An 18,349-nucleotide genomic window follows, 5' to 3' on the forward strand; every position below is an offset into this window, starting at 1 on the left:
TAAATCATTCTTCCCACTCTATTTTCTTTTTCTGCCATTAAAAGTTACATGTTCTATAATTTATCCCTCAATCTCTCCATTCTCTGATAGAGTGACAGGTAGCTAAGGAGTCCATGGTTGATTTTAACATGCACAGTTTCCCACATCATTGCCTTTAGGATTTTATCAATAATTTGTTCACTGTAGAGTGCCATGAAGAACTTAGTGTAGTGGGAGGATTTAGATGTGAAAAAAATATTTGGGGATATTGTGACAAGTGCAATGGCAAGTTGTAGAATTCAGAGTGCAAGGACATTCAGCCAATCTGAGGATCAGTTAAAGCATCCTAGAAAGTTGAGGAGTAGTCTTCCTGCCTGACTCAAAGAATTCAGTAAGCGTGATTAAAATTCATCCTGAGTTAAGTACCTAAATAAGTAAAAGGGGCCTCAAAGGCAGTTCTTTTTTTAGAAAATACTGTGAGATATAAAGATTGCCCTTATTTTTTAAAAGATTTTATTTCATTTATTTACTCATGAGAGACAGAGAGAGAAAGGCAGAGACACAGGCAGAGGAAAAAGCAGGCTCCACGCAGGGAGCCCGATGTGGGACTCCATCCTGGGACTTAAGGATCACAACCTGAGCTGAAGGCGGTGCTAAACCACTGAGCTATCCCGGTACCCAGGGATTGCCCTTATTATGCCAGACACTGTTCTAAAGACTTTACATGCCTAACTCAGTGAATCTTCCCAAAAATCAGATGAGGAAAAATTTTTTTAGTATTTATTCAATTATCTCCATTCTAGAGATGAGGAATTAAGGTTCTGTAACTTGCCCAAGATCACACAACTGCTGAGTTGTGGAGATGAGATTCAACTGATGTGGTCTGACCCCAGAGCTGAGTTCTTAACCATGGTGTCTGGAGGGGACCATGGTGTCTATCAGGGGGCTGATAGTGACTGATAGTTGTATTCCTAGGTCTTTGGTCAGTGTGAGTCTCAATCCTGTCTTTTCATTACATTCACTCAAGGGGGATTGATCGATTGATTGATTGATTGATTTCATGAGAGACACAGAGAGAGAGGCAGAGACATAGGTAGAGGGAGAAGCAGGCTCCCTCCGGGAGCTCGATGCAGGACTTGATTCCAGGACTCCAGGATCATGACCTGAGCCAAAGGCAGATGCTCAACCAATGAGCCACCCAGGAGCTCTGTAAGGAGTATTTTAAAAGAAGAATTAAACTCTGGGGGGTGGGACCCTGGCATGGGTGCCTTTCAAATGCACCCCCTGTGATTCTGATGTACAGTCAACCTTTTAAGTCCTGTTCTAGGCCCTGAAGAGGGAGCCATTTCCCACCCACCTCCTGTAGATGCGCATTACCACAGTTTCTAAAGGTTGTAAAAGCTTGCCAACAGTCCTTTGGCAGGAAGCAGTTGCTCAGGTACCAATTCTCAATGCCAAAGAGTCAAACTCAATAGATCCCAGGTCTCTACATTTGCAAATAAATCAAACTGTGATCATGGTTGGTCCTGACAGCCACAGACAGAGGGCTTCCTGAATGCCTTGTCTGTTCAACCACTGGTGTAATTCCAACATTTCTCCTATAGAATTATCGGCATTTTATTTATCTATTTATCTATCTGTTTATTTATTTATTTATTAGATTTTATTTATTCATAAGAGACACAGAGAGCGAGAGGCAGAGACATAGGCAGAGGGAGAAGCAGACTCTCTGCAGGGAGCCCAATATGGGACTCTATCCCAGGACCCCGCCAGGACCACAACCTGAGCCGACGGCAGATACTCAACCACTGAGACACCCAGGTTCCCCTAGAATTATCTGCATTTTAGATTTAACTGATTGTGTTTTGTTCTTTAGCATACTTTCTATTCCTTGTATTTCCTGTAAATGGTTTTTAAGATCTAGACCCTTGATTACATAGGGACTCTGATTACAAAGGATACTTTATAAATATTTGTATTTCCTACCACAGCAGGAGGAACGTAATACCTGGTTGTCCAGCTTTTAAGGATGATAAAAATGATCAGTGAAGTCAAACGTCGCCACTCTGAAACTTCCATTATAAAGTTTCCCATCAACCTTTCACCTAATGGCTTTTAGCTGTTGAAGATTGTTGCAAGATCAGTTATGTCATCAGAATTTGCAAAATAGTGGTATCCTAATTCAACTCTTCCTTTTGCATTTATTAACCACATTTCTTCTATAAGTAGGAGAACTTTTGCTCATCAACTATTTAATCTGAAATTAATGTATATAGTAAAATGCTTGGGTTTTTTTCTCCTATCAATTTTCAGAGTAATGAATTTGATGTCCTGATAATCTTTAAAGAAAATTCACTTTTCTTTTTGTAGTCATAATTCTTCTTCTTACATTGTCCCATTTTCAACTTGAAGAACTGCTTCAAGTTGATTGCTCTGTTCATTTGATGTGACTCTATTAGACGTTGATAGCAATCAGATATCCTAGACACATTCTGTGTAATTTCTGCTCCAGCCCTGGAATCAGCCCTGGTTCCTTTTTAGTGGGAATGGTATTTAAAGGTCCTGATCTGGGCTTTAGGGGTGCTTATTGCTACTGGGTTGTCACTGGCTCGAAATCTTTTTATTTGGCAGATATGATATGTTTTTAAGAAAGAGAGAAATAAATCATGGACATGCACTAATATTTCCAATCCCAAAACAAAATTACACCCTTTTTTATTTAATACTTTTGTTTTTATATTTGTATCTTTTTTCTCTTAACTGAAAATCTAGCTTCCCAATAATGTTAACATAATCCATGATCATTTATTTGCTTTATCCTTCTCTGTTTCTCTCCATTTGCATATGAATATGTATGTTTACAGGTATGTGAATATATATGATATTTTTACCCACAGCTCTATGTAAGAGACTCAAATTGAAAGCAGTTTAATATTTCATTGTGATTCCTTTGTCTTTTTGATTTTTACTGCTAGAACTGTATAGTTAAATTCTTCGTTTTAAAGTCATTTGAAATAATATGGTTATGCCTCCATATTAATAAATAACTAGATTCATTTTCAATATGTTTCCAATTTTAAAGGATTCCCCTTTATAAAAACTTGTTTTAAATTATGTAAAACAGTTAAATAGTTTCTGAGTCAAAACCATAAAATAGCTCAGAGAGATCTAACTTTTGTCTTAGTCCTCTTCTTTTTTTCTCTTATCCCAGGTAGGTAAGTATTTTTGTTTTTTGGCTTATTCTTCCATAGTTTCTTTTTTTTTTTTTTTACGATTTTATTTATATATTTATTTTACGGAGACAGACAGATAGCACAAGCAGGGAGAGCTTCAGAGGGAGAAGTGGGCTCCCCACTGAGCAGGGAGCCTGATGCGGGGCTTGACCCCAGGACCCTGGGATCAGTCTCCAGCTTACTTTTTGCCAGCAGTCTCTGTGACTTTCCTCATACTGTTCTTGCATTCCTTTCATTGTTTTCTTGCAAGTCTATGTTTGGGTTCATTTTTCTTTGCATTTTCCAAGGAATCCTAAATCATGCCAAAGCCAGTTGTCTTGCCACCACCAAAATGGGTTCTGAATTCAAATACAAAGATGACATCTTTGGTGTGGTCTTGTACATTTTGGCTAGTTTTCCCCAAATTTCTTGTCTTAGATACTGTTGCCTTTCCAGGGTGAAGAATATCAATGACCATTTGTTTCCACTGAAATGGCTAATTGGTCATGAATTTCCGGGTCCAGATAGTTACTATGTCGTTCATGATGGCAGCCGAGTTTCAAGCCCCTGGAGAGGAAAAGAGCTCCTAGTTCTTTTTAGTTGCAACATGATTTCTCATATTCAGTTCTCTTAGCTTCTGAAGAAGTCCAGTCTTTTTGGTTCACCTCCTCATTTCTTGTCCATATTGCCTTCTGCCACACATACAAGGCTTCAGCACTTGGTCTTGCTTGGAATAGGCATTCACTAAATGTTGGATGACTAGAATATATGCAGCAATGAGGTTTCCTTCATTTTACTCACAGAGAAACTCTAAAGGTAAGACCCATCTTTTCTTTCTTGATTTGCCCCTTGTTTTTTAGCCTGGATAACCTTAACAATAATCTTATCTCTTCCTGCTCTAAATCTGCTGCTTTCTGAGTCCAGTTTCTCTTTGATCTCCTGTCCTCATCATCCTCATCGGGCTAGCATATCTGATCCTGCCTCCCCATAGTCCTGGATGGCAATAGATTTCAGGTTATGGAGATTTTTCTATCTTAAAGGTTCTCTTCTCCAGCATCACTTCTCTCAATAACTCATCCATTCTCAGTTATGACATGAAGCTATCTTTAAAGAAATGTCTTTTTGCTATTTACTTATACCCTATTTCATTCCAGAGGGGATTCTAGCCACTTAACTATGACTATATTATAGTTATCTAGTGGCTGACCAGAATATTGGAGAAGGATTTTAATTATGGACATAAAAACTCCTACATATACATCAGGCAAACCTATCAGAAGCATTTTGATATTGAAATAATTGCTAATATACTGTGTGTTATTACTAAATTAAAAAGCATGTTCAGGGAAGAAAAAGTCATGTTCAGTAAAGCAGATAATCATAGTATGTGGCTTATAAAATTTTACATGCCTCTTTATAGGAATGTAATTCCTAAGGTTAATCAGAAGCTCCTGCAGGCTGCCTTTATCTTATCATGGTTTCTAATCCATCTGAGTTTGGGAATGTGAATTATCTCAAAAGCTAAACTTTAACTAAACTCTCCAGTGGACTTATAAAAGACATTCTTGAGAGCGATTGAAATTTATTTTTTCTAAAGAAGCTGTTTTTGTGGTAGATATAGAGACATGAAAGGTGAAAATACATTTGCCCTATTTCCCTGTTCATAAGGGAATTTAAGAAATCACCAATGTAAGAATAATCGATCACATTTTCTCCCTTCTAAGTTTTTTATTCTGTATATAAAGTTTTTTATTCTGTATGACAGTCTTTAATACATGCTCAGATTATGAAGTATAGATCATACATACATGTAGTAAAAAGAAAAGAATAAAATCTTTCCCTAAGCAACTGTGATAAACACTATTAATATTTTGATTTATTTCATTTCAGTATTTTTCTAAATATAAAATAGAAATTTATATAATTTGAAATGCAGTTGAACTTATATTACATGTAGTGTTTTTTGTCTTGCTTTTCTTCCCTTGCCATTATGCTTATTAAGCATCTTTAAACCAGATCATTAACAATTCTTTGTGATACAGTTTTAATATTTTCACAGTATTCCATCTAGAAATTGCAAAATTTATGCAATCATTCCTCTGTTGTCTCACAATTATGCTCTTTATAAATTTTTAAAGTATAAACTGTTGTTCACATTTTAGGTAACTTCCTCAGGCCATACTCCAAAAGTGAAATTACTAAGGCCCATTTGGCTCTGTGTTTGCTCTGTCACCCCTACTCTTAATTGAGATGATCAAGTCCATCAGGAAGTATAGGGGATATAACTTTTGTCCTAATATCAATCGTAATGCATAGAATTCCTGTCAGGAAGAGTTGTCATTACTTAATGATAGCATCCCTTGGCATGAATAGATTTTTAGTTCTAGCAGGTCTCAGATGGCTTGGCACGAATAGTGCAAGGACACTGAGGAGAATACAGGATTGCTGGGTTCTAGTCTCCACTTTTCCACAATCTACTTGTATGACCTCAGCTGCACTAACACCTCTATGCCTTAGGTTTCTAGTCTACAGAATGAGGGACTTGTACTATATTAACTAAAATTTCTGCTAGTTCTCAGATTCCCTGATTTTATGTTTGGGAGTTGATGGTGACCCACCCAGGTGCAAAGGCTACTGTCTAAAGATGTGGCTGGTTGGATTCCTGTTTGTCATCTCATCAAAGCCCTTCTTTCTTAGCAAATGAGATGACCACATTGTTCTTTGGCCCAGTTCTAGTTGTTCTAGTTTATGCAGCTTACTTGAAGAAGTACCAAGTTACCTGACAGTCCTGTTTGAATCTGCCTCTCATCCTCTGGCAAACTCTTTTCACTCTACATGTCACAGTCTTCAAGAACAGTTCTAGGGCACCCCGGGTGGCGCAGCGGTTTAGCGCCGCCTGCAGCCTGGGGTGTGATCCTGGAGACCTGGGATCGAGTCCCACATCGGGCTTCCTGCATGGAGCCTGCTTCTCCCTCTGCCTGTGTCTCTGCCTCTCTCTCGCTCTCTCTGAATGAATAAATAAATAAATCTTAAAAAAAAAAAAAAGAACAGTTCTAGAGGCAATCATCTGGAAGTTTCTGCTCACTAATAACTCAGACCTTTCATCTGCCTATGTAAGGAGACATGCAAATCAGGAGTGTCAGCTCTCTACTAAACCTACTACTTGTCATCCATCCTCTGACAAATGATGCTTAGTAGTAAAAGACAAATTTTCTTTAAGAAGTTCAAAATGTTCCTTGGAGCATGAGATAGAGGAATATAGTATTAATTTGACATTGATCTTCAGCCTAAGGTAAAGGTTTACAGAGAGGCAATTGTAGCCAACTTACCATGTGGCTATGACATTGGGGAACTGCCAACAACATCTCTTTTAAGAACAAGATCAGAACTCACCAAGCCATCCATACTCACCCTCAAATAGAAGAAGATGGCCACTGACAGAAGGATCTCAGAGCAAAGATTGTTATACTGCATTGGTTCTCAAATTTTAGTATGTGTGAGAACCATGTGTCAAAACAGATTGCTGGACCTTATCTCCAGTGCTTCTGATTCAGTGGGTCTAGGATAGGGCACAAGAATTTGTATTTTTCTTAAATGCACAGACAAGCTGATGATGCTGGTCCAAAGACCACACTTTGAGAATCAATGGCCTACTGGATTTGAAGAACACTTCACTGTAATTACACTGGCACCTTCCATTTGAATGAAAGGTGAGGTTGCAATAAGATGTTAGGTCGCTTTTATAAGGACAGGTGAAGGGTACTGGCTACAGTAGGGGTGGCAATAGGTAGTCTACAGAGACTAACCCAAGGAGAGTCAAAGTAGTACAATAGAGAAGGAAAAAAAAAGCGTAATGGCTGAAGGTGTTCCTAGTGGAATTTGGCTGTCAGAGTTGAGCACCTAAGCCTAGAGAAGAAGCCACTATGGTAAGAAGCTTAACTGGCAGCCAAGTTCCTTCTTTACAGAATAACAATCTATAGGTCAGTTACACATTGAACTAGTTAATTATCAGCTTCTATCAGTTTACACCTTTCTCAGTCAGTAATGTTACATCTAGTTTTCTCTGAAAATATGAATAATAGTGATAGATTGCTAATAGAGTAGGCTATTATGGAGTATTGGCTCATAGGAAACATTTCCTTTTTTTGTATTTTTTTCCACATAAAATTTTTTCACATTTATATGATCTGCATCTTCAAGTACTTGCCACTTGCAAAGGGAGTTCGATATACCGCAGCTCCCAGGGATATGGTAGGAAGAACTTTACTTCATAGTTATTGTCTCCTAGAGGCCCTCCTTCTTGTCCAAGTGTCCAAGTTCCAGCCAGAGAATCAATGGGGAGCAAACCAGGATCAATTTTAATTGATTCAGGTTTTTAATAATTGGCATTCTTCCCTAATGCTTGTCAGAGTAACAACTAGGGTCTGATGCCCTGTAATTTTAACTCCCCTTCTAAATGCATATTACTGTATAGCAGCTATTGTACCTACAAACAGCACCCTGCCACCATGGTATGTCAGAAGAAGTCGGGGAGCAGAATAAAGGAGAGATGTGGCAAAACTGTGCTTATATGTGTTTGCTTACACACTCGGACACAAACACATGGGCTCCAACTGTCATGGTTTTGAGCAAGATGCCCATTTCTGATAACAAAATAATGCATAGAGAATACATTTTTAGCAAATATCAAATTGATATTCTTTAATTTCCTCCTAAACACATATTTGTGAACCCCTCTAAGATTGTGTCAAGAGATTACTTTTTCCAAAGCAGGAGAAAACAGGATTAGGAAGAGTCTTGAAAACCAAGTTTGGTTACTAGAGGACACCAGAAACCTAGCAAATGTGGAAGACAGTGTGGGTTGCCTCCTTAATAGTTATTCCCTCCTTCTAATCTTGCTAACAGAATTCAGACTTTTGAGGCAGCCATTGTGCTGCCAAAAGTTTCACGCCTCAAGGGGTGAAACTTGAGGGTTTAAGTAAATCACAGTAATCTAAAATAACTGAGAAGTGCTCAAAAGAGACTGTATAAATCAACAGTTGTCCAATTTGGTGACATATTACATTCAACTAAGGAGCTAAAAAAATAGTGAAGTCTGGCCTCTACCCCCCAAAATACTGATTTAATTGGGGTGTGAGTGAGACAGAGCATTAGTATTTATATTTATTTTATACCATGTATATTATTATAGTATATATTAATATTTGTGAAAGCCCAACAGCAGCTATGGATGAAAATCATTGGCTTAAATTTTTGAAGTCACTAAATTTTAAAACAAATCAACTATATTTAATAGTCACTCTTTGATATAATAGTCACACTCTTTGATATAAAAAATTTTTTTAAAAAAGATTTTATTTGGGATCCCTGGGTGGCGCAGCGGTTTGGCGCCTGCCTTTGGCCCAGGGCGCGATCCTGGAGACCCGGGATCGAATCCCACATCGGGCTCCCGGTGCATGGAGCCTGCTTCTCCCTCTGCCTGTGTCTCTGCCTCTCTCTCTCTCTCTCTCTGTGACTATCATAAATAAATAAAAATTAAAAAAAATTAAAAAAAAAGATTTTATTTATTTATTCATGAGAGATACAGAGAGAGAGAGGCAGAGACATAGGCAGAGGGAGAAGCTAGTTCCATGCAGGGAGCCTGATGTGGGACTCGATCCAGGGATTCTGGGATCATGCCCTGAGCCAAAGGCGGACACTCAACCACTAAGCCACCCAGGCATCCCTGATATAAGAATATTTAAAGACAAAATCAGGAAACTATATTTCCCCTGTACTTCTGAATTATAGTTAGAAAACATGTGCACCTGCTTAAATATTCATTTTTAAGCCCTGTCACAGGTATTTTTCCATATGCTCTCATTAAATTCTTACAACACTACAAAAAAGTACCATTACTATCCCCATTTTATAGATCAGAATATTGAGTCTAAGCAGGGAGGTAGTCAGTAGAGTCAAATTCAGATGTTTTGGGTTCCAAACTTCATAATCTTTCCACTCTAATGTATTGCTTTTCAAAAGCTTTCTCTTGGGGCCCCTGGCTGGCTCACTTGGAAGAGCATGTGACTCTTGATCTCAGGGTTGTGAATTTGAGTTCCACGATGGGTGCAGAGACTATTTAAATAAACAATTTTTTTAAAAGATTTTATTTATTTATTCATGAGAGAGACACACACACACACACAGAGGCAGACACACAGGCAGAGGGAGAGAAGCAGGCTCATGCAGGGAGCCAGATGTGGGACTCAATCCCACGACTCCAGGATCATGCCCTGGGCTGAAGACAGGCATTAAACCCCTGAGCCACCCAGGGATCCCAAATAAATATTTTTTTTTTAAAAAAAAGCTTTCTCTTTTCATTTACTTCCCAATAGCTGGTTCCTATTCCCTGCTTCTTCAATACAAATCCAAGACACTGACTTAGCATTTCTGACTCTCCACCCTAATGCTCTAACACCTAAATTTAATATTCAGTTCAGTCATGACCCAGCCCTACTGGTCTGCTTTTTGGGATCAAGACTGTGTCTATTAGTTCAAATCCTGAAGTTACACTCTTCAACTGCTAGGAGCCTTCCAGTGCCTCCAATCCTGGAGGAACAACAGGTAGTGCTTTGAACTTCTAGATAACGCACTTTTAGAAGCGGCTTTCCACTTGTGCAAACATTTGCTGTGAGTCATCAGGAATTAAATCATCTGTACATTGTGTCGTCATTTTTGGGATGTTAATGATCAGGGCTAGCCATCTACACTCAGCTGTCTGGGTAAAACTCAGATGTCAATTGTAGTGAAACATTCTTGTAATGAACTGTAACTTTTTTTCTTTTTAAAGATTTTATTTATTTTAGAGAGAGCGTACTCACAAGCAGGGGGAGGGGGCAGAGGGAGAGAGAAAAAAAGAGGATCCCAAGCAGACTCTTTGCTGAGCATGTAGCCTGACACAGGGCTCCATCTCATGATCCTGAGATCGTGACCTGAGCTGAAATTGAGAGTCAGAGGCTTAATAAACAGCTACCCAGGCACCCCTGAGCTGTAATTGTTAATACATCTTGCCGGAGAGCCTAAGGTCTGAATTCCTTCTTTCACCACCAGAGGCCAAAAGCCCTAAGTCATTTGTTATTATTAGTATTTTTCTTGGCTGTCAACCAATATTCTCTACCCATAATCAGTGTATATTTCTTTGGAAGAAAATTCTTGGGACGCCTGGGTGGCTCAGCGTTTGGGCATCTGCCTTTGGCTTAGGACGTGGTCCCCAGGTCCTGGGATTGAGTCCCGCATCGGGCTCCTTGCATGGAGCCTGCTTCTCCCTCTGCCTGTGTCTCTGCCTCTCTCTTTCTCTCTCTGTCTCTCATGAATAAATAAATAAAATCTTAAAAAAAAATTCTCAAGCCAATATTAACTGACTTGATTTATTCTGTTTCTGGTATTTTTCTTACTTATGTTTCAGTCTGTTGCATCTAAGCTGTTGAATTCTATTAAGATGGCCCATTTTCCAAATGACCAAAGTAGTTGTGAAAAATATCAGTTAACTTTCTGAATAATATAGTACCTCAATTCATGTTGGTTTGCACTCACTGAACATGCCGTTTTTTTACTGTGTAAATATGACAGAAGTATATTGATCTTCTCTCTTAAGTGCTTAATCAAACTCTATTAATACTGTTGGCCGTAAACCATCAGAAAGACATGGCTTTGAAATGTTTGCATCTATGAATCAAACTTAAATAATTTATCAGAAGACTATTTTTTCTGGGCCTAAGGGGAGTTGATCCTAGGTTTTTCATGTTGTGTTATTAACTTGCATGTTAGCTTTGTCTAATTCTATGTAAAGTATGCTGATTTATTAGACTGCTCACTCTACAGTAAACCGTAATTGGATGCTCTTGAAAGAATGAGTTTCATTGATCTAGTCAATGACCACAGATATTACCGAAGTAAACCTCTTAACAGTGTTGGGGCGTATTTTGGCCGTGATCAATGTTTCTGAATCTTCCCTTGTATTTTTTTTGTTTTGTTTTGTTTTATTTAGCACTATCTGCATTGATTTAAATCTGTAGCAAATGTTAAGTGCTAAATTTATCTTGACACAAAGTTTCATTACTTTTCTGGAGATGCAAACTTTTCTTTGTTTATTATAGATTAAAAATCTTCCCTGACAGCCTTTGAAAATAATCTATTTGTACTTATGTCAATATGCATCAACGGTTGACAATAAGTAAAGTGAAAAATTAAAGACATTGCCCTTAAATAATTAAATTGAGTTTCTTACTTCTCCCCTCCCTTCCTCCTCCCTCCTTCCTTCCAAAAGATTGCAAGTGTCTCCCTTGGTGGTTTCTAAAGAAATTCTGAATTTTCTAAAAACAAAATGTCAAGTTCAATAGGTTTGAGTCTTTTCTGTATGCCTATGAATGAGTAGAAATTGACAAGTAATGTGCTAGAGGATGAATAATGGGCTTGATCTTGACAGAGCCAGAGCCCCTAAGAACTAGCTTCTATCATGGAGTGTGCTGGCCTTGCAAGTAACTTTCCATCCTATTTAACAAAATTAAGCCTGAAGAAAAAAATCAGGGATAGGTTCTAAACTCCGTGTGAGCTATTTATCAGTCTTCTGAATCATATATCATGAGAAATATAGAATATCCAGTTTAGTAACATTTTATTAGAATGACAAGACAAAGAGGGAAAAAGAAAAAAAAAACACAGCAGGTATATGCATGGTGGACTTTGTGGTTAAAGTAGAAGTTACCTGAGAATGTTTGATTTTTACGTCCCTCATTTTAAAATACATGATAAGCGTAAATTATTCCCTGGATGTAAAGAAAATAAGGGACACTGTATATTTGGCTTTCTTTCAAAAATTAGTATAAGCAGGCTGTACACACACATTATAAAATTCAGAAAGTAGCAAAAGGATTTGAGGTGAAAAGTCTTCCCTCTACTCTCCAGTAGCTAGCTATTTACCTAATCACCTCCCTGCAAGCAACTAGTTACCTGTTTTTTGAATGTACTTCTAGAAACACATTCCTGCACTTACAGCTACGTGTGTATATACGTATGTGTGCATGTATACATAAACGGTAGCACATTGCAGTGTTCACCACCTTGAGTTGTTTTTTAAACGATGCTTTTAAAAGAGTTTTCCATGTCATTACACACATTTGTCTCATACTTTTTTTTAAAAGATTTTATTTATTTATTCATGATAGACATAGAGAGAGAGAGGCAGAGACATAGGCAGAGGGAGAAGCAGGCTCCATGCCGGAGCCTGATGTGGGACTAGATCCTGGGTCCCCAGAATCACGCCCCAGGCCAAAGGCAACGAACCGCTGAGCCACCCAGGGATCCCCTGTCTCATACTTTAAAAAAAAACTGCACAATAATTCACTCTATGGATGTTCTATGATTTATTTAATCAGACCTCCATTGTTGGACGTTTAGGTCTTTTCCAATACCTTGCTGTATGAATAGCATTGCAACAAATATCCTTTCACAGATTATTTCTCTTATATATGTAAGTATATCTATAGGTTATATTTGTGAGTGGAATTGTTGGGTCGAAGGGCATGTTTAACTGAAGTTTTGGCAAGCATTGCCAGGGTGATATTTAAATCTTTAACAGTTGCCACAGCACGGGCTGTAATCAGTCAGAATGGATGCCAGCCGCAGGCAACTGGTCAAGGCTGGATATCAGATGTGAACTCTGTCAAACTGCCCCTCCGATGTAATTGATTGGTTTCCTTTTTTTTTTTTTAATTTAAGATTTTATTTATTTATTCATGAGAGACACAGAGAGAGAGACAGAGACAGAGAGACAGGCAGAGAGAGAAGCAGGCTCCATGCAGGGAGCCGGATGTGGGACTTAATCCTGGGACTCCAGAATCAGGCTCTGGGCTAACGTGGAGCTAAACTGCTGAGCCACCCAGGCTGCCTGATTGGTTTCCTTTAAATCAGGTTGATGAGAATACATACCATGCTCTTCCATTATTATTTCCATTTATAGAATTACTAAATCTCAACAGTATTTGTATGGACATTATTGCCAACAAAATATTACCTGGAGACCACTGGTAGATGGCGGTGGTAAATTGCCATATTCAAACTACATATTAAATGTAGTAAACTGGGATGCCTGGGTGGCTCAGTGGTTGAGCGTGTGTCTTTGGCTCAGGGTGTGGTCCTGGAACTCTGGGATTCCTGCATGGAGCCCGCTTCTCCCTCTATCTCTGCCTCTCTCTCTCTCTCTCTCTCTCTGTCTCTCATGAATAAATAAATAAAATCTTTTTAAAAAAAATAAATGTAGTAAACTATTCATAACAAAGACAAATTCAGCATTGCCTATCAACATTAATGCCTTGCAGGAGTCCCTGCCCATGTAACTAAGTGAGAAGAGCAAAGGGCCGGTCTGCTTCTCCCATTAGAAGGTAAGCTTCATGGGGCAGTAAGTTGTTTTTATTTCCTGCAACATTATCTTCAACACCTAGAACAATGCCTCGTGGTAGTCAGAGTGCAAAAAATCTATTTCCCTACTGATTAAATAAATGGACATTGAACTGAGAATCAGGGAGATAAAGACTCTCCCCTACAAGGATGCTGAAAGGTTGTAAATATTCACATAGTAACACTTGCTTTTTTGGTTAAATATTTTCTGTTTCTTAACATTTGGAAATTGGTCATTTATTAAAGATATACACTGAAGTCAAAATTGTTGAAACAAAGCCTGGATTTCACCATTAGGCCTTTTAAATTAAGCTCCTTGAAGAAGAGTGTCTATGTTTGAATATTCTTAGATCATGATTATTGCTAAAATTTGCACATTTTATAATGTGGTAATTGTATCTAGCTAGTGGATGTCTTTTGTTTTGGAGGGCTGGGGTGTAGATACTTTCAAATGTAGAATTTAACACCTGAAGTAGTAATTATGTGTACTTAGAAATTACAGGGTAGAAATTGGAAATTGGAATGGAAAAGGCAGGTTATAGAAAATAATATGCAATATATAGATGTATGTGTTGAGTACTGTGGGGACACATAGCAAAAAATGCTTGTGATACCTTAAAACAGAGTTGCTAAGTTTCTTAATTCTCTCCCGCCTCCCTTCCACCTCCAATTCATGAGAAACAATGAAGTAAAGTCATGTAACAAGATGATGGTTCTAAAACACTACAGTGGTAACATGGAATTCAGTGCTCTCTCATAAATTTAAATTGTCTGAGAAAAGTATGATCTAGAAATATTGTTTCATGTATAATACAACGTCTTCACAACAAACTGAATTATTTGGACTTCTTCAGCCTTTCTCCCACATAAATGTAATACTGTGTTATAAGCACAGGGACTTGAAATGACTAAAAAAAAAAAATGCCCAGAATTTCAGGTGAACGAAAAGTAGCTAAATGTAGTAGGGAGTCTACACGGAAATTTTAAGAGAGCCTGAATGCTGTGCAATTTCCTGGAAAGGCTCTCACTCTACACTCCACAAGGAGTGGGTTTATTTGGTTCACCATCATATTCTAGGACGGGGCACATAGTACGTACTCAACAAATATTTGTTGAATGAGTAGGAAGCATATTCTGTGTTTGGGAGGCTATGGAGATTCTCAGCAAAAGCAACAAGTGGTCAGCATGTGTTAAAGTGCTGAACTTCGGGATCTCTGGGTGGCGCAGTGGTTTAGCGCTTGCCTTTGGCCCAGGGCGCGATCCTGGATACCCTGGATCGAATCCCACGTCGGGCTCCATGCATGGAGCCTGCTTCTCCCTCTGCCTGTGTCTCTGCCTCTCTCTCTCTCTCTGTGTGACTATCATAAATAAATAAAAATTTAAAAAAAAGAAAAAAAAATAAAGTGCTGAACTTCATAAAGCAAAGAGTTTGAATGTTGAGTTATTAAATAATGCTCATGATATCAAGCCTGGATCCCATTAAGCCCCAGGATAAGGAGCGTATAGTTACTTTCATAGCTCTACTAAATAGTTACATCGCATACCAGTCAAGGTGATATATCCCTCGAAATCCCTTGGAAAGCACCCAAGGGCAGAGGTCAGAAATCATTAGCAACTTGGCTTGGAAAAGTGCTAATACAGTGGGTGATGGAATTTTTTGTCCAGTGTAAAGAAAAGAATGTAATAACAAGATTATTATGTCTTTTCCCCTTTTACTTTGAAAATGCTTTTAGTATTAGGATCTATTCAATGAAGGATTTAGAGGTATTCCAATAATAAATGTTCCTGTGTTTTATATTTAGTACTTACTAAAGCGGATATTTGCTGAGTTGTGTTATCAGATAAAAATCTCTATCAATCAAAGGGAGAAGAGAGGAGTTTATTGGGCTTTGTAAAGATCTTTTTTTCTTTTTCAGAAAAACAGAATTACTAAAGTTTTATTTGAGAGTAGTAAATGGGAAGATTTTCTGTGTAAGAATTGAATGTAGTTAAATAATAATGGAAGAATGTTTAATAGATAAGGCTTTAATAGATAAGGCTTTAGAATTTTACAAAGAGCTTCAGTTATAATATGCAATTAAGCATATTGGAAAAGCTATTGAAAATAAAGCATAGTTCTACATTGTTAAAGAAATGAGGCCTGGAAGCAATATTCACAATTAACATCAGGTTAGTTCATCATCCCTTGATTTACAGTGATTTAACAATGTAGCGTGGCACACATTTTTCAAAATCCAATTGCTAATCTACTTCAGGTCAAAATGAATTGGAACACGATTAGGACTTCATCTTGGTGTTCTGACCTAAAATGGAAATGCATGCACCAGTGCTATCAAGTTTGCATTACTTCTGGGGTTTACATCATGTTTCTAGGATTGTTTTTCATAACGAGTGTGCCTCATAGCTTTTTTATTCCTGGAAAAGGTGGAATTCCCTTTGAAGTAAAAGTGAGTTCTGCACATGAGGTAAATGTGAGTTTCGCTATGGATGTGATGGAATACGGAGGGATTAGGATAAAGATAAATTACTATTCCAACCCTTTCTAGAATCCTGCTTTTCTACCCCCAAACTATCCTGCTGAAGCCCTAGTCTCCCCTCCCCTCCCCCATCCCTTCCTCTCCCTTGCCTGCACCCCCCACCCCCCCAACCAAATAAAGCTTTTTGGTGAATCCATTTTCCAACAGTCAAGAGAAGATTTAGCAGTTTCCAAGGATTTTCATAGAAAGTGTTGTGAAAAGTTTTGAATTCCCCATATGCAGTTTCCTTTGGGACCGCATGGTCAAGAGGCAGCTGTGTTAACTGGTGAACTCTGCTGATTTACTGAAATCTCCTCGAAATATTGCATCCAAGCTTGACTTGATCTCCCCAGCCTAGGATTGCTGCCTTGTGTGATGCTGATCTGTAAAAAGTAAAGGAAGAAACAATTAACAACTGGCCTGCTCATGCCTTCTTAGGTATTTTTTTAAATGGAATCCATGCATGCTCCTATAATAAGCTGAAAGAACTAGATAGGCCCATCAGAACAATTTCTCCTCACAGCTGCTGCACAGACATAACCTGCTTTAAGGAAACCCAATGTAGGGGCACCTGGGTGGCTCAGTTGATCCAGCGTTGGTTGACTCTTGGTTTTGGCTCAAGTCACGATCTACAAGTTGCACAATCGAGCCTTGTGTAGGGCCTTGTGCTCAACACTGAGTCTGCTTGACCTTCTCCCTCTCCCTTTCCCCTCTTCTCTCTCTCTTTAAATAAATAAATAAAATTTCAAATGAAAAAGAAAATCCAATTTATGGAAATCCAGATTTAACCTGAATTTTGCAAAGAATGATCTTTTGAGAATCTATGAGTAACTAATAATTGGAAGAATCTATATACATTTGCTTAGTTCTGAAGGCTTTTCTCTAATTTAAAATGTCTAAGGGCACTCTGAAAGGTGGGCAGGGGGTGTGCGGAAGGTGTGTTTCAGTATGTTTAGGTAGGGATGCCTGGGTGGCTCAGCGGCTGAACATCTGACTTCAGCTCAGGTTGTGATCCTGGAGTCCTGGGTTCGAGTCCCACATCGGGCTCCCTGCATGGAGCCTGCTTTCTCCCTCTACCTATGTCTCTGCTTCTCTTTCTTTGTGTCTCTCATGAATAAATAAAATAAAAAATCTTTAAACAAAACAAAAAAGCCAATTTGTTTAAGCAGAATCTTGTGGCCACAAGTGGATGTGTGGATTTTCCACACACCAATGGGAATCCAACACTTTTTGTAGGATGCCATTGGTAATTCTGAGGGAAATTGCAGTTGTGAGGATTTGAGAATGAGCTAGAAATAAATACCTTGGGTTGGACCTTGGACCAGAAGGGATTCCACAGACTTTCCTACTATGTAACAAGTGGTAGTACTTCCTTGATAGGACACGGTAGCTCTTAAGAGCCCTGGAAGCTGGAAAGGCAATGTCCCTGGGGATCTTTGCTAAAGGAATACCCTGAAGCTTATGATATGATTTATAACATAATGTATGATTTATCACTCCCTGTATAAAGCAAAATACACATCACTCTTGAGTAATAATATACTGAGCTCTTACTCAGTGCCAAGCACTATGTCAAAACCTTACTGAATTAGTGTTCTAGGGCTTCTATAACCAAATACCACAAACTGGAGACTTGAAACAACAAAAATTTATGTTTTTAAAGTTCTAGAGACTAGAAGCCTAAACCAAAGTTGTTGGCAGGGCCAAGGTCCTGCCAAAGACTCTAGGGGAAGATCCTTCCTGGTCTCTTCTGGTTCCTGGTAGCTCAGGTGTTTTGGTTTGTGGCAGCATAACACCAATCTCTGCCTCTGTCTTCACAGGCATTTCTTCCTTCTGTAGGTCTTCTCCTCTTAGAAGAATACTAATCATAATGGCTAAAGACCCACCTTAATTCATCATCTTAATTTGGTTATATTTGCAAAGACCCTATTTTTCCAAATTAGGTCACAGTTACAGTTACCAGGAATTGGGACTTCAGTATATATATATATATAATATATATATAATATATATATTATATATATATATATATTTTTTTTTTTTGGTGGGGAACACAGACTCTTAGTACTCACAGATCACTCCTTTAATCCTTACAACAATCCTGGGAAGAAGTTACTGTTATTACCCTCATTTTGCAGTTGAAGAAACAGACTCAGAGAAATGGTATTATTGCCTGAGGTCACTGAGCTAGATTAGCACCAGGATTCC

The 18,349-nt window shown here is 38.4% G+C and overlaps 1 long non-coding RNA gene across 2 annotated transcripts in view; it reads left to right on the plus strand.

Annotated features, from left to right (window-relative positions):
* Positions 1–18,349, plus strand: part of LOC112670868 (uncharacterized) — a 54,440-nt gene that overhangs the window by 27,080 nt on the left and 9,011 nt on the right. For both annotated transcript variants that reach the window (XR_003143257.3, XR_003143256.3), the window contains exon 3: positions 13,547–13,609. This is a non-coding gene — a long non-coding RNA (uncharacterized LOC112670868). The remainder of the gene's footprint in view (positions 1–13,546; positions 13,610–18,349) is intronic.

Source organism: Canis lupus, chromosome 14, assembly GCF_003254725.2.
Source record: "Canis lupus dingo isolate Sandy chromosome 14, ASM325472v2, whole genome shotgun sequence".
Lineage (NCBI taxonomy): Eukaryota > Metazoa > Chordata > Mammalia > Carnivora > Canidae > Canis > Canis lupus.